The sequence below is a fragment of the Pinus tabuliformis genome, chromosome 5_2, assembly GCF_031772625.1.
Source record: "Pinus tabuliformis cultivar Carrire ecotype Pingquan chromosome 5_2, CPIR1, whole genome shotgun sequence".
NCBI classification, from domain to species: Eukaryota; Viridiplantae; Streptophyta; class Pinopsida; order Pinales; family Pinaceae; genus Pinus; species Pinus tabuliformis.
In genome coordinates this window covers 983,379,880-983,394,739 of record NC_142306.1, presented here as the reverse complement: position 1 = coordinate 983,394,739, position 14,860 = coordinate 983,379,880, and positions in this window count along the sequence as shown.

Below are 14,860 nucleotides of genomic sequence, written 5' to 3'. Positions count from 1 at the left end.
AAACCCATGCCAATGGCATCGAATGAACCAAATACACACATGCATGTACCATGCATGCCAAAACTAGTAAGGAAACCATACATGCAACTCAACACCTACAAGTCATCATGTTGAAGCAGCTTGATCCAATCCTTGCTTTCTTTTCCTTCCTTTGCTTGTCCTTTCTTTCATTTGATTGCTTTCTTACTTCCTCCTCTTCGTTCTCTTCTCCTCACTCAGCCAATTCCAAAACTAAACTGACAAAAGGCCCCAAACTGATGCTCTGATGCCTTTTTATTATTGATGCCTCTAATTTATTCATTTTTCCTCTATATTCCTTCAATTTCCTCTTCACATGCAACCAGTGACATTTCATGTCCTTTTTCTCCTATTTTCCTTTATTTTCATAAATAAATGCCAATAATTTCCACTTTGCCTTTCTAAAGCCTTTGCCAATTTCCTTAGCCATAACAAACAACAAGTGATTCCCACTAGGATTTTTTTCCCAACATTCAGCTTGGAATAAGTGCCCCATTGACCTAGGTCTTATTTTGCCTTTATTAACTTTATTACATGAACTTTTAACCCAAGGTTGTTACAAACTCCTCCCCCTTAGGGAACACCATCCTTACTGTTCTGTGACACACATAACTCACAAGACTGTTGAAACCAAAACATATTTCCCATGGAGCTTTATAAGTCAACTCGTTGTAGTATTTAGAATGAACAACCTGCTCAAAGGCAAAACCATCATGACAAACATGACAACATGGAAACCATGCTTCTTATTAAAAATTTATAACATAACTGATTGTGGTATTCACAATAACAACCATACATAAATATGTACATATACCAAAAAATCATTTGCCTCCACCAGAAAATAATGAAGGATACATAGCCCACATATGATCATCTATCTCCCATGTAGCTTCATTAGGCCCAAATTTCTTCCACGGCACTTTAACTTTCTCTAATGCTCAGTTCTAGAGCATGAGTTGTTTTTGCTACAATATGCATTGAGGTTCCGGCTAAAATCTCCTTTTGGATCCACTTGCAATACATACTAGTTAATCACATGATAAATCTCTTTCACATACTTCTTAAGCAATGACACATGGAAAATATCATGGAATTTCACTGTCGAAGACAGTGCTAGTTTGTAGACCACTAGTCCAATCCTCTCAAGGGTCTCAAAAGGCCTACGATACTGGGGTGTCAACTTGGCACATGATCTAATCCTTATGGAGCTCCTCTTGGGTTTGATCCACAAGTACACATGCTCCCCAACCTGAAACTCCTTAAATGCATTTGCAATGTAGAATATGGGTGTTGCAAAAGAAATCCTTGGTATGACAATAACCAGAGACAGGAAAAATCCCAAATTAACATTGTCTCAGAGTGAGTACATATAAAAGGTGTTGGAAATATTTAATATGCAGAATGAAAAACCAGTCATTACACCTTTGGCTATCCATTTCAAACTAAGTAGATGTGACCCAAGACCGAGGAAGAGATGGATTATGTGTGTAAATTTCCATACGCATCAGTTGTCAGAAGCTTAATTTATGCAATGATCTACACAAGACCTGATATTGCACATGTAGTGGGATTTGTAAGCAAGTATATGAACAATCCGGGAAAAGAGAATTGGATGGAAATGAAGTGGATTCTCATGTATTTTAGAGGTACCATAAATCAAGCATTATATTTTGGAGGTTCAAACATTGCTATATAGGGATATGTTGATGCAGGTATGGCAGGTGACAGATATAACAGGAGGAGAACCATAGGGTATGTGTTTATTGTAGGTGGAACAAATGTCAGTTGTGTTTCAAAATTGCAAAACATTGCTACACCTTAAACAATGGAAGCAAAGTATGTTGCTTCTACAAAGGCTAGTAAAGAAATGATTTGGTTACAAAGGTTTATGGATGAGTTAAGCAAGAAGCAAGAGATGAGCAGGTTATATAGTGACAGTCGGAGTGCCATTCATATTACAAAGAATTCAGCCTTTCATTCTAAGACTAAACATATATAGCTCAAGTATTGTTTCATACGATTAGTTTTGGATGATGCACAGTTGAAGCTGGAAAAGATACACACTAACCAGGATCCTGCTAATTTGCTGACAAAGGTTGTAGTCAAGGATACATTGAGATTCTACTCAGTTTCAATTGGTATTCAAGTATGATGATGAAGATTAAAAACATCCAGGTCCAAAGTGGAAGCATTGTCTAGCAAGTGAAGCAGCGATCAAGTTGACATAATCAGTCTCCATGTGGGATATTGTTTGATGTGGAGGTTGATTATCTACATGATTCAAAGGTCTTGTTTCAACCACGTTTGGATCCCAATCCCCAACGGGGGGTGTGGGGGGTGTGGGGGGTGTTCCCCCCAACAGTTTCTACCTGGGGGGGTACAGGGGGGTGGTTTCATGTTTTGAGCCCCCCCGCCCTTAGTGGGGGTTCAGGGGCAGTACCCCTGAAGCTAAAAATAGATAATAAAATATTCCTTGTAAAATATGGTAATTTCATATTCAATCTGGGTCGTTCATTAGGTGGAAGATCTGACGATAGAAGTTATGTTTAATTTAGGGGTTTTTTTACCTAAAAGGAAATTGAAATTGTATTATGGATGATTATTATTATTCTGAGCGAGAAAGAAAGAGGGGACTGTGTAAGAGTGAAGAGGAAATTACAACGGAATTGTTGTAGGTTGTATCTCTTCATTTTTTGGATAATATAAAAGGAAGGACTAGTTGTTTCTATGTGGACGTAGCCCAAATTGGGTGAACCATGTATATTTGTGTCTCCCTTATTTTATGTGTTTTCTATGTTTTTGTTTCCACAATACTTTATGTATTTTTTTGCATAACTCTTCTATCTATCTTGTGTTGCCTTTAGATTCTTCTTGATAACCTGCATTTCTTATTCCATCTCTGCCAACATGTTCGGTCAAATCAACACCTTGTTCACTAGATCATTCTAGTTGATAGGATTAATGCAACTCTTCCCATAAAGTGCCTCAAACGGACTCATCCTAAGTCACTCATGATACCCATTGTTGTAATAAAACTCCACCAGTGGAAGATACTCCTCCCGCATCCTAGTTGGTGCATAGCATACATTCTCAACATGTCCTCTAGGATCTTGTTGACCCTCTCTGTATGACCATCTGTCTGTGGATGATAAATTGTACTAAAGGCCAACTCTGTACCCAAACCTACATACATCTCCTTCCAAAACCTGGAAGTGAACTTGGCATATCTATTGGATATGATCTTCTTAGGAATACCATGAAATCTCACATTCTCACTGATGAAGATCTAATCTACGTCGCTTGTTGAATTAGTAGTCTTCACTGGAATGAAGTGAGCTAACTTGGTCAACCTATAAAATGCAACCATGGTGGCATCATGCTTCTTTGATGTCCTCAAAAACCTGTAATGAAATCCATGGAAATGGCCTCCCATTTACACTCCGTAATTGGAATAGGCTATAACAAACCAATTGGGTGCTTAAACTAAGTTTTCACCTGCTGACAGTCCAAAAATTTATCAATAAAATATTCCAGTTCCTTCTTAAAATTTGTCCAATAGTATAACTTCTTCACAACTTTAAATGTCTTATGATATCTAGAATGACCTCAATATGGCAGGACATGAAACTCCCTCAAGATAAGAATCTTGAGCTCATTGTCATCCATCACATAGATCATGTCCCTAAATCTCACCAACCCAATTTCCGTGAGATTATAATCCACATCCTGTTCACCTGCACCTTGATTTAACCTATGTCTAAGATCCCTATACCTATCATCTTTTTGTCTTTCTTGTAAGATCTAATCATTTAAATCTATCCCATAAGAGCTCACAGTTGCAACATGGTTTACTTGCACTTTCCTACTAAGAGCATCTACGACAATGTTATCCTTTCCTTTAATGTATCTGATCTCAAAGTCAAACTCACTGAGTGTGTCCAGCCATCTATCTTGTCTAGCATTCATATTACGTTGGTCAAATAGGTACCTCAGTCCACTATGGTCACTCATCAAAATAAACCTCCCGCCAAGACGATAATGCCTCCACACCTTCAAGGCATGAATAATAGCTTCCAACTCAAGATCATGAGTCACATAGTTTTTTTCATGCTTATTGTGCTTCCTTGACTCATATCACACCACCTATCCCTCCTACATCATGACTCCACTGATTCCTCTCTTGCAAGCATATGTACGCACCATGAACTCTTTCTCTGGATCTACAATCTTTAAAATTGGAGCATTTGTAATCAATTGTTTCAACTACTCAAAACTTGTTGTACATTTCGTTGTCCATTCAAATTTCTTCCCTTTCCTCTACAATGATGTAATAGGATATGCAATCCATGACAATTTCTTGATGAACTACCTATAGTAACTTGCTAACCCCATGAATGATCTAACCTCATCCACAATTTTATAATTTTCCCATTCCATGATAGCTCTGATATTTTCCGAGTCCACTATTATGCCTTCCTTAGAAACAGCATTTCCCAAGTAATGTACATCTTTCTAAAAGAAAATTCACTTAATAACCTTGGCATACAACTAATTCTCTCTTAGAAATCTCAACATTGTTGCCATGTGTTCTGCATGCTCTTCCTCATTCTTAGAATATAACGATATATCATCAATGAATATTATCACAAACTTGTCCAAGTAAGGGCGCAACACATTGTTCATCAAGCACATGAAAATGGTTTGAGCATTATTCAAACCGAAAGGAACCACAATAAACTCATAATTCCCATATCTCATCTGAAAAGCAGTCTTGTAGATATCCTCTTCTTTGATGCACACCTAATGGTATCCTAATCTCATATTGATCTTTGGGAACACTGATGCTCCCTTCAACTGATCAAACAAGTCATCTATCCTTGGAATCAAATACTTGTTCTTAATCGTGACCTTATTCAGCTACCTGTAATCAATTCACAATCTAATAGTATCGTCCTTCTTCTTGACGAACAATATTGGTAAACCCCAATGTGATACACTTGGTCTAATGTATCCCATGTCAACCATTTCCTTCAACTACAACTTAAAATTCACTAACTCTAGAGTCCTCATCTTGTAAGGTGCCTTTGATATTGGTGCTACTCCTGGTACCAACTCGATAGAAAATTTCACTTCCCTGTGGGGAGGCAACTCTGAAACCTCTGTTGGAAATACACATTGAAACTTCTATAATACAGGGTACCTCTTGAGGACTTCCACATCATCAACATCCTTACCCTTGTCACTGGAAATATGAACAGCAAAAAGTACGTACCCCTTCCTGCAATTGCGCTTAGCATGCATAGTTGTATCCATCCTCACCAATGTAGGCTTCTTCTTTCTCCACAATATTCTATTTTCCCCATTATCATATAGGCACTCAATAGCCTTGTCATAACAATCTACCTTGGTCCTATGGAGGTACATCCAATCCACAGCCAAAAGAATACTATATGATCCCAATGGAATTATATTTAGATGTGCTAATGTAGGCATACCATTCAACTCAAATGCATAAGCTCTTACTTAATGATGAACTCTCTTCTTAATGCCTGTATCCAATTGTACGAACTAACACTTTGCATGCACTTCTTTTCTCAAACCACATTAACATAACTATAATTAGATCTAGGGGCAATCAAAATAGAAACAACTCAATCACAGATTTTACCTTCCATATCAATAATGAATGTTTGGTGATCTGCATGCTTGTTTTCCACAACTACATAAATTCGAGGAATGTTATGGTCAACATCCCCAACTCTCTGTGCCTCTTAAGAACTATATATTTGAGGCCTTCTGCCCTGGTACAATTGGAAAACCTTCTTCTGATGATATTTTCCACAAATACAACACTACAGTGATCCCCTACCATCACCACTATTCTAATGCTCTCCATGTTGAGGTCCATGTCCCTTCTCAGTTTCATTATGCTTCTTGTAAGGAGCAACATTTTCTTTCTCACCTGCATGTTGAGGTCTTCCCCGCTTCGGTGGCCACTTCCATTTATCTCTCTCATTCCCCTTCAAATCATGATTAAGCTCAATGTTACGCTTTTATTTCTCGTAACAATGCTTTAGTTTCCTGATATCTTCCTCTAGAAACCAAGGCTCATCAAAATCAATCCAGTCTATGTATGTTGTTGGCAACCCATTGATGAACCTTTGAATCTTTGCTTTCTCATCCTTGAGGTAAGGCACATACCTAAACAGTTCTAGTAACCTTCTAGTATACTCATCATCTATCATAGAACCTATCTAAATCTCATAAAACTCCTTAGATTTGTCATCATAATATCTTTCATATAGGTACTTCTCCTTGAAGAGTCTCTCAAACTCATCCCAAATCAACTCTTCTTCTTAAATGTCTCTGACCTTCTTCACATCTTCCCACCATATATTTTCTTTCCCTTTAAGATTGGAGGTAGCTATTTTTGATTTCATGTTCTCTGAATATTTATGAAATCTAAATAATTTCTTCATCCTATTCAACCATGCCTTTGCATCTTATGACTTCTTCATCTCTCCATCAAATTTAGGAGTCTTGACTTTCTTGAACTCCTCAGGAAATTACTCAATCCTCCTATAAGAATGATGGCAGTGATGATGGTGACAATGTCTCCTATATGAGGAACTATAATGAAACACGTACATACCAATCCTCTTGTCAAGTGTATCCAATGTTCTATGTTGGACATGGAATCCCCCCACAACATGTTTTGGGGCTCAAAGCCCAAGTTTTGGTCAAATAATGTTGTAAGACTCTGCGAATTGAGGGCGTGGAGCGCAAAAAGTATTTTGAGTCATAGGGTTGTCCGCCCTAAGTTTTGTAATGTAATGTCGGCCTACCCATGGTCTGTGGACCATGGGATTGTATAAATAGAGCAAGGCTCTAAGTTGTAAAGATAATTAGAGATAGATGAAAAATGAAGGGAGTCTAGAAGATAGCGAGCATAGAGAAAAGGCCTAAGTTTCTTGGGTCGTAGTAGTAGGAAGAGGCTCTGCAGCTGAGTGCATGGAGTCCTAGTAGAGTCCACAGCTGAGTGCACAGAGTCCTAGTAGAGTCCACAGCTGAGTGAACAGAGTCCTAGTAGAGTCCGTAGCTGAGTGTGTGGGCCCCTGCAGCTGACTGCACAGGGCGAAGTCGAGTTTGTAACCAAGGAAGAAGAATAATAAAGAGAAGTTTGATTCAAAACCTTGTGTATCTGTTCTTGTGCTATGTCCTATTTAAGCATATTGTTTTCTTTATCATGCACACTCATATGAATACTGAACACTGTTAAATATAACTAGACACATACTGATAAGCTAAGTGATCAATAGTTATCAGGTTAATAGTAAGGAATTGGGTAATAACACAAATCGCGCCTCGATTAGGGCTGCACGAAGGCAAAATCACAGGCTATGAGGTACTGATAAATGCACATAGAGATGTGCACGCAGGGAAAATCTGCAAACCACTGAAAATCATCAGACATCTCTAGGGTGTAGAAACATGGTTCTAGCACCCTCCCATACTACTTTGAGTGAGACCTCAGTCTGAGCTCTGTGGACTGTTGCCGAAAGGGCTAGTAGTACCGGGATTTGTTTGGATAAATCACCTTTGAACCTAGGTCAGGTCCCTACAAGACAACAAATGGTTTCATTGCCGGGACCGGGATCTGCATAAGGGATGTCTGATGTCGTGTCACTGGAATCCAACAAAGAAAAAAATTGAAGGGTGGTTGGACAAGAAGATTCACGAGTTCGCGGTGAAAGAAAATAGGAATTCGCGGGTATCTAAGGAACAGTGGCTGGAGCGCTACTTATATACAAAAATCCATGAAATTTTCTCTGCATCCTTTCCTTCTGAGTTGTATGAGTGGATCGCGAAGCTAGCAGACAGTCAGGGAAGGTGTAGGCTCAACAAACCAATCGTGTGGACTCCGGAATTAGTGTGTGGACTAGAAGAATCAGGAGATAAGATCGAGCGAGTTGTGGACCATTAGCTTAATCGAGTTATAGGAGGATTTATCACTGAGTTCGCGGTAGATATGACCATCAGCTACAACAAGGCGAAAGGATGCTTCCTTAAAGGGCCGCGAGGTAAGTATATTAAATCTTTGAACACTTGTATTAAGATGCTATTGTGTGAAAATTGGGTTATCTGAATAAATTAATGTTTGGGACTACGTGAAGTTGGAAGATCTACAAAAATGAAGGTAGTGAAGAATTAGAAACTAGTCCCTTAATTTCACCCTCATGGGAAAGAGAGGAAGAGCTCGCGAAAGTTTCTCCGAGAAGCACGATCAGTCTGATAAGGCAGCAAATTCCGCGCATACCACCTCCACCTACACTACCACCTGTCTCACCCTCTTCACCTCCATCTCCACCCACCCCAACTCCGCCACCACCACAGTTCAGTATGGCGAGTGCGATCAAACTATCGCTATTCAGAGGAGTAGGGAATGAAGACCTCGACCAATTCTGGTTCGTGGTAAGGGCGGTATGGGAAGCACAAGGAGTCATGGATAACAATATAAAGAAGGCTACGTTGGTAACCGCGTTGCAGGATCACGCATTAACATGGTATATTAAGCATTCTAATAACCATCCAAACGCAGGAATTGCAGAAATCCAGACCGCACTGAACAGGGAATTTAGCGGGCCAATGTTGGAGACACAATCAATTATCGAGTTTAAGGAGATCGTGATGCTCCTAGGAGAGACCCCCTGGGATCTAGACCAAAGACTGAAGAGTATGATTCGCGAAGCCAACATGACTTTGACAGATGGACAACACCGCGTATGGTTTGTAGTGTCACTGACATTGCATTTAAGGACGATGCTCTCACAACAAAAGCTTTCCACCTAGGCCGAAGCTTTGGAGATGGCAATGAGATTACATGAGACCCCTATACAAGATCCTAGTCTGGGAGTCCAAAAAATCCATGCACAAATGCAAAATCTATGTCGAAATGCGGAGTTTGAAACAGGACAGGACACCTCGAACAGAGGCGCGCGAGGAGCTATGGTGCTTAAAATGAAAAGGCCAAGGGCATGAGAAGGACCACTATCCAGTATTTGTGAATTACTTGGCAGGAGGAGGGCTGATGCCATTAAGACCTAAGGCACAAGCAGGACCAAGCGTGGTGCCTGCACTATGGTGCGCGATCTGTCAGATAGGAGGAAAACACACTATGGATAATTTTCATCTATTACAGAAGTATACACAGACATCCCAGCAATTGTTTTGTAATTTCTGCAGGTCGGTAGGCCATGATGAACACACCTGGAGAAGCTACGAACTAATGACGGATCGAACTCCTGCCTATAGCGTACATACCGAAACGCGAGCCCTCGACACAAATGCAGGAATGGGACCCATTGGATTTCAGGGGCACGAACGAGGTCGATGTGGAATGGGACCAGGAAGGGTCGCGGACAACTAATTTGTTACAATTGCGGAGGGCCATGACATTATGCCCGCAATTGTAAAAACCCAACAAGGGCATCATGTTTGTATTGTACTTAGTTTGATCATGAGGCAGAATACTGCCCTACATTGATAGCGAGGCTGAAAGAAAAAGGGGTACTTCAGCCTCCTCCGACTCAGAATTTGTAGATGATGAGGTCTGAGTTGCGCGAAGAAGACCCAAATGTAAACATAGTGCTCATAAGTGGTATCACCACTGGAGATGATAAAGGTAAGTAGTCAGAAGAAAGTTTGTGGGTTCGTAAAGCGCCTACAAAGGAACCCAAATTTGATTTAGAACACGCAAAGGAGAAATTCATGGAAGCTAATAAGAGCTTTAGGAAGTCCTCCACTTCAGGTAGTAAGGATCAACTAGAACCAGGGATGGATCCTTCAATGCTCACTACCTTTCTAGAGACATGCACGAAACTATTGCACGACAGCAAGGCAGTAAAATTACTACAGGAACTTATTACTAGGTGCGCGGGTAAGGGGAACTGCGCGTGGTCTGGAAACTTGGAAAGCATGCATTGTGTACAGGAAGGGAAATCAGGTTGATTGCACAAATTGACAAGTATGAAATGGATCAGGTAATCCTGGATCTCGGATTGAACGGGAATGTACTGTCAAAACAAACATGGGAACACATGGGCAGACCCATGTTGCAATGGTCTCCTATTCAATTGCAAATGGCGAACCAACAGAAGATCTTGCCCATGGGAAGATTGCAAGGGGTAACGGTGGATATTGAAGGTGCAAGCATGCTGGCGGATTTTGAAGTGATAGAGATTGTCGATGACAACAATCCCTATCCCACACTACTAGGAATAGACTGGGCCACCGATATGAACGAAGTCATAAATCTGATGAAGTGCAAAATGATTTTTGAGAAAAAGTCATTACGTGTAGTAGTACCGCTAGATCCAGTCGAAGGAGCATGATACACTGAACCGGTGCACGACGATGATAGTGATGACGATCTCGATTACATCTACAAGATAACTGTGCAAGAACAGGATTCGGTAAACTCGACTGCAAATGGTAGGATTTGGTGGGAGCGCGAAAGCTCCTGCACTTCGGGTTCAAACAAAGAAATAGAGCGATGGCAAAATCGGTTGCACGAAGTAACAATACTTAATTGCAACATGATGGTTAGATCACTCCGTTGTGTAACAGAGGTAAGGGATCTGCCCATGTATGACGGGTTGACAGCGGTGGATGAATTCCTGAACAAATTTGAAAGTGTAGTACAAGAACAACAATGGTTCGATGCTCTGAAATGGGCACTGTGTGCAACGCCTGCAAAGTGGTGGGGTACACATCAAAGAAGTTTTGAGGACTGGCGCGGATGCAAGAAGATGATGCACCTACGATTTGGAAAACCCCAGCTAAGGATGAGAGCCGGTTACGAGGGGCAAAACAACTTACACACCCACCTTTCCCAATGGGTACAGACATATGACATGCAACATGCACAAGCATGCACCACTCCCAGAATAGAGAATCAGAACAAAATGCAGCAGCAGGGAAGACTAAGCGTGCCAAGGGTTATCCACGGAGAAGCATTTGTAGGGTGTGCGAAGCGCTAAACAGGGTTCACCAGGTGAGCCGCACTGATTGGGACCTGCACATACTAGCGGTTCGATGGACCTATAAGACCATGTGAAAAACCCTGGCCATGAAAACAATTCCAAGGTTACGGAATGAAGTAGGGGTTGTACTCACTGAGGAGCATGCAAAGATGAATCCACACATAATAACACCCATAGGTGCGAAAATGTGCAAATCCTAGGATGAGGAAATCACACAGCTACGTGAAGCAGTAAACCTAAGACTTCAGGAAGCCATTCGGCAAGGGAACCTTAGACTTCGCGAAATTGAAAAGGACCGGGTACGAATAAGGAAGAAAAGCATTTTGATCGACATAGAGGTCAAGAGGCTAGAAAACAAGATCAAGCAAGCATGTCTTGTCGATAAATGAAGGATGGAAAGGCAAGGTGTGGATGATCATACTAATGAATTAGAAGACTATCGCTAAGAATTAATTAGTCTGCTTCCATGACGAAGACCACATATCACCAAACGCAGTAACCAGGGGAGCACACTGCATATAGTAGAGCACGCTGGTGAGCACCAGTATTGCAGCGATAATGCTGCAACTCCTGGGCTACCTACTTTACTCTTATCAACCCGGTAGTTCGTAACAAACTTGGAAGCGACGATGCTATATGCACAAGTACTAGTTCCTACTGCAGGTTGTCACTTGGTCAACCGGTGCAAGATCACTAGGAGCTCAAGCCAACTTCTATGGATTCTAGAAGAAGCTCTATATGTGATGAAAGGAGAGAAAGACTACTCTACAGATATTACTCTAACTGCAAAAAGGAGAAAGACTGAAATGTTAAGCAAACCAAGTAAATCCTAATTAACCAACTAATCCTACTTTTGCAGAAAGCACTATGAAAACCATGAAAAGAATTCCATTATCTATTCAAGAAAGTAAACAACATCTAACTAAGCTATTTCTAGAAGTAAATGAGCAAAAACAATCTTTTTGGATTTTTATGTAGTTTTATGTGAATTTGTCATGCATGTAATTTATTTGTTTGTGAATGTGGCAGAAAATAGGTGGCGTTAAAGGGCGGTTTTGGGACTTGAGAGGATGGAGGATGGTGTGGATGGGTCCTAGGAGGTATCAAGTGGCCTTCTGGAGGCTTTTCCCACACTCGGCCTTCAAAAGGAAGCCTACAGGAAAATCTACAAGAGGACATGGGAAATCTACAGGAGGAAAAACAGCGTTCTACAGGAGGCCTACAGGAGGAGGCCGAGAGCATTTTTCACTATTTTGAAGGTGTGAGAGTGGGTGGAAAAGGTGGATGAAGGTTTGAATGAAGTGTTAGGGAACCTAGGGTCTACCAAGAATCATTAGGAGAGGAAAGATGATTGGATTTGCTCAAGGAGAGAGGAAGAAATTCTATGGAAAATGCTAGAAACTAAGGCGGAATTGAGGGGAGACTTGGGCGAACTATAGGGAATGGACCAGATGGAGGACGGGATGGTTGGTACACTGACCTACTACTAGAAGATATCTGCTACATAAACAACTGACAGTCAACCAATGAGTTTAAGCAAAAAATGAAATAAGTGCATCTAGAAAAACAAAGATTTGCATCAAACTAGTCTAAATTGTGATCTATGAAAGGAAATGCTGATAACTGCTGCAAGAAAGGAAAGAATGGAAGAAGAATATTGCAAACCAAGAACTGAGCATGATGAATAAGTTCTGAAGCAAAGCAAAACTAAACTATTAGCCATCAAAAAGCTGCAAACACTAGAAGTCCTATGAATGAGGAAAATCTGTGTTTTTAGGGCAGCAAGAGAGTCTTTGCCTCAAATCATGGTCCCAAAGGGAGGAAGAGAGGCCAAGTCACTGTTTCTAGCCTTTTGAATCTTTTCTTTACCACTGCTTAACCTGCTATAGAAAGCACAAATGGAAGCAAACTACTGAATCATCAAAAGCAACCTATTCTTAACCATAAAAGAAATTCATCTAACAGCAACCTAATCTATGAACTGAAATAAAACATACAAATACAAGTAAAGAGGAGCTTGGCTACTTGGATTGGGCCCTAACCCAAGAGATTCAATCCTCTGAGATAACTCAGTGCTAACTCAAAAAGGATTCCATCTTTATTTCAAAAACAATAGCAAGATTACATGGCACTGTCAAAATAATAAGCTCAAAGTTGAGCGGAGTTTACATAAGAAAAATTACAACAAAAAATAACAAAAATCTGACCCTAGTGAGGTCCTAGGCCTCTCTACTTATACAAATGAATCTACCAACATCTTTCTTAAAATCAGGGAGGCTTGGCTCCCAAAACATGAGATAATCATCAGTCATTCTCCACTTGTTCGGTTACCTTCTAGTGCATGACTTGGCTGCTTGTACTCCGAGTTGAATGAAGGGGAATTCGAAGTGAGGAGTAATAAATGTGGGGGATTCCCTCCTATAAGTCCTCTCCTTTGTCCACTTCTAGTTATTGCTACCATTTTTCCACTGGATCCTTGACTTTGACCTCAAAAGTCATCAATAATCTGCATTAAACACATATTAGACCACATGGCATCATAACTAACTCAACTCACTCCATAAGCATAAACGTAATCATAAAATCATACAATAAGCTAAGAGAATGGTTGATTTGACTAGGTTAGGAGGTAAAATGAGCCCATATAATTACCTATTTATGAGGCTTATCATCACCCCCTATTGAAAGTGTTGCTCATCCTCTGAGCAACTTAGTCCATCTCCTCATCTTTTATGGCCCTGGTGGCCTCCCTAGCATCCCATGCTTCTGATGTGGTCTCCTCTTCCTTGTCATAGAATCTTGCCTTCCTGTCTATCTCTTCCCATTGCTCCTACTCTTCTTCTTCTCTTCTGCCTTCCAACATGCCTAGCAGCAGTGGGGGACTCAATTTGAGGCCAATCCAATTGAACTTCAGCCTCTGCATGGAACGCTTATGCATTAGCACTCTCCTTAATGCCTCCTTCATCCTCATTGGGGAATGATATTCCCTGATCTGCAGACTATGTGGTAAGGTGTTCCATATCCTCATACACGCATGCACACAGTCATCCCCAAGTAGCCTTTCCATATCCTCAAAGTGTGCAATGGCTTGTGCCTGATCACTTATATATCTAGGGGCAATCTAAGGATTATTGGCAAGCAGGTTATGTGTGTTGATGAGTGCCATGGGGTCTGATGGCTCAGCTCTTATCATTAATGGCTCATTCTGCTCCTTTATCATCAACCTTCTTATTTCCATTACCCTTAACTCTTCATGGTTCATCCATAAGGCCATGGCCATTAGTTGCAGGTCCCCTAGCCTGGAATTGGGGTCCCACACATTCATGTTTGTGAGGGCCATGTTATGTAGGTATAATTCTACCATCTTTGCCTTATCTTCTGATGTGCTTTGGTCACACAGGTCCATAAACTGCCTGTAATCTTGGAAAGGAAAGTCTTTATCTGAAATTGCAACCATTGGTCCTTGAGATATAAGCCATAGGATTTAGCTGGTGTTCTACATTGCCATGCCTCCATGGATAAGCTAGCCATGCATGCCAGCTGGGTCTCTTTCTCTTGCAGCTACCTCCTTAACAATTCATTTTCAGTTTCAAGGTGGCTCCTTGTAATTTCTTCCCTGTTTCTGATATCACTCAACTCTATGCCCATTTCTCTGAGTTTGTTTTCCATAAGGCCAACATCATTAACTCCGTTGGATTTGGCTATTTGCATCCATCTATGTGTTCTTATTCTCTCTTTCTCTAATTCAAACAATAGTGGAATTGCAAACTTTTGTGGAATTATCCTTCCTCCCTCAA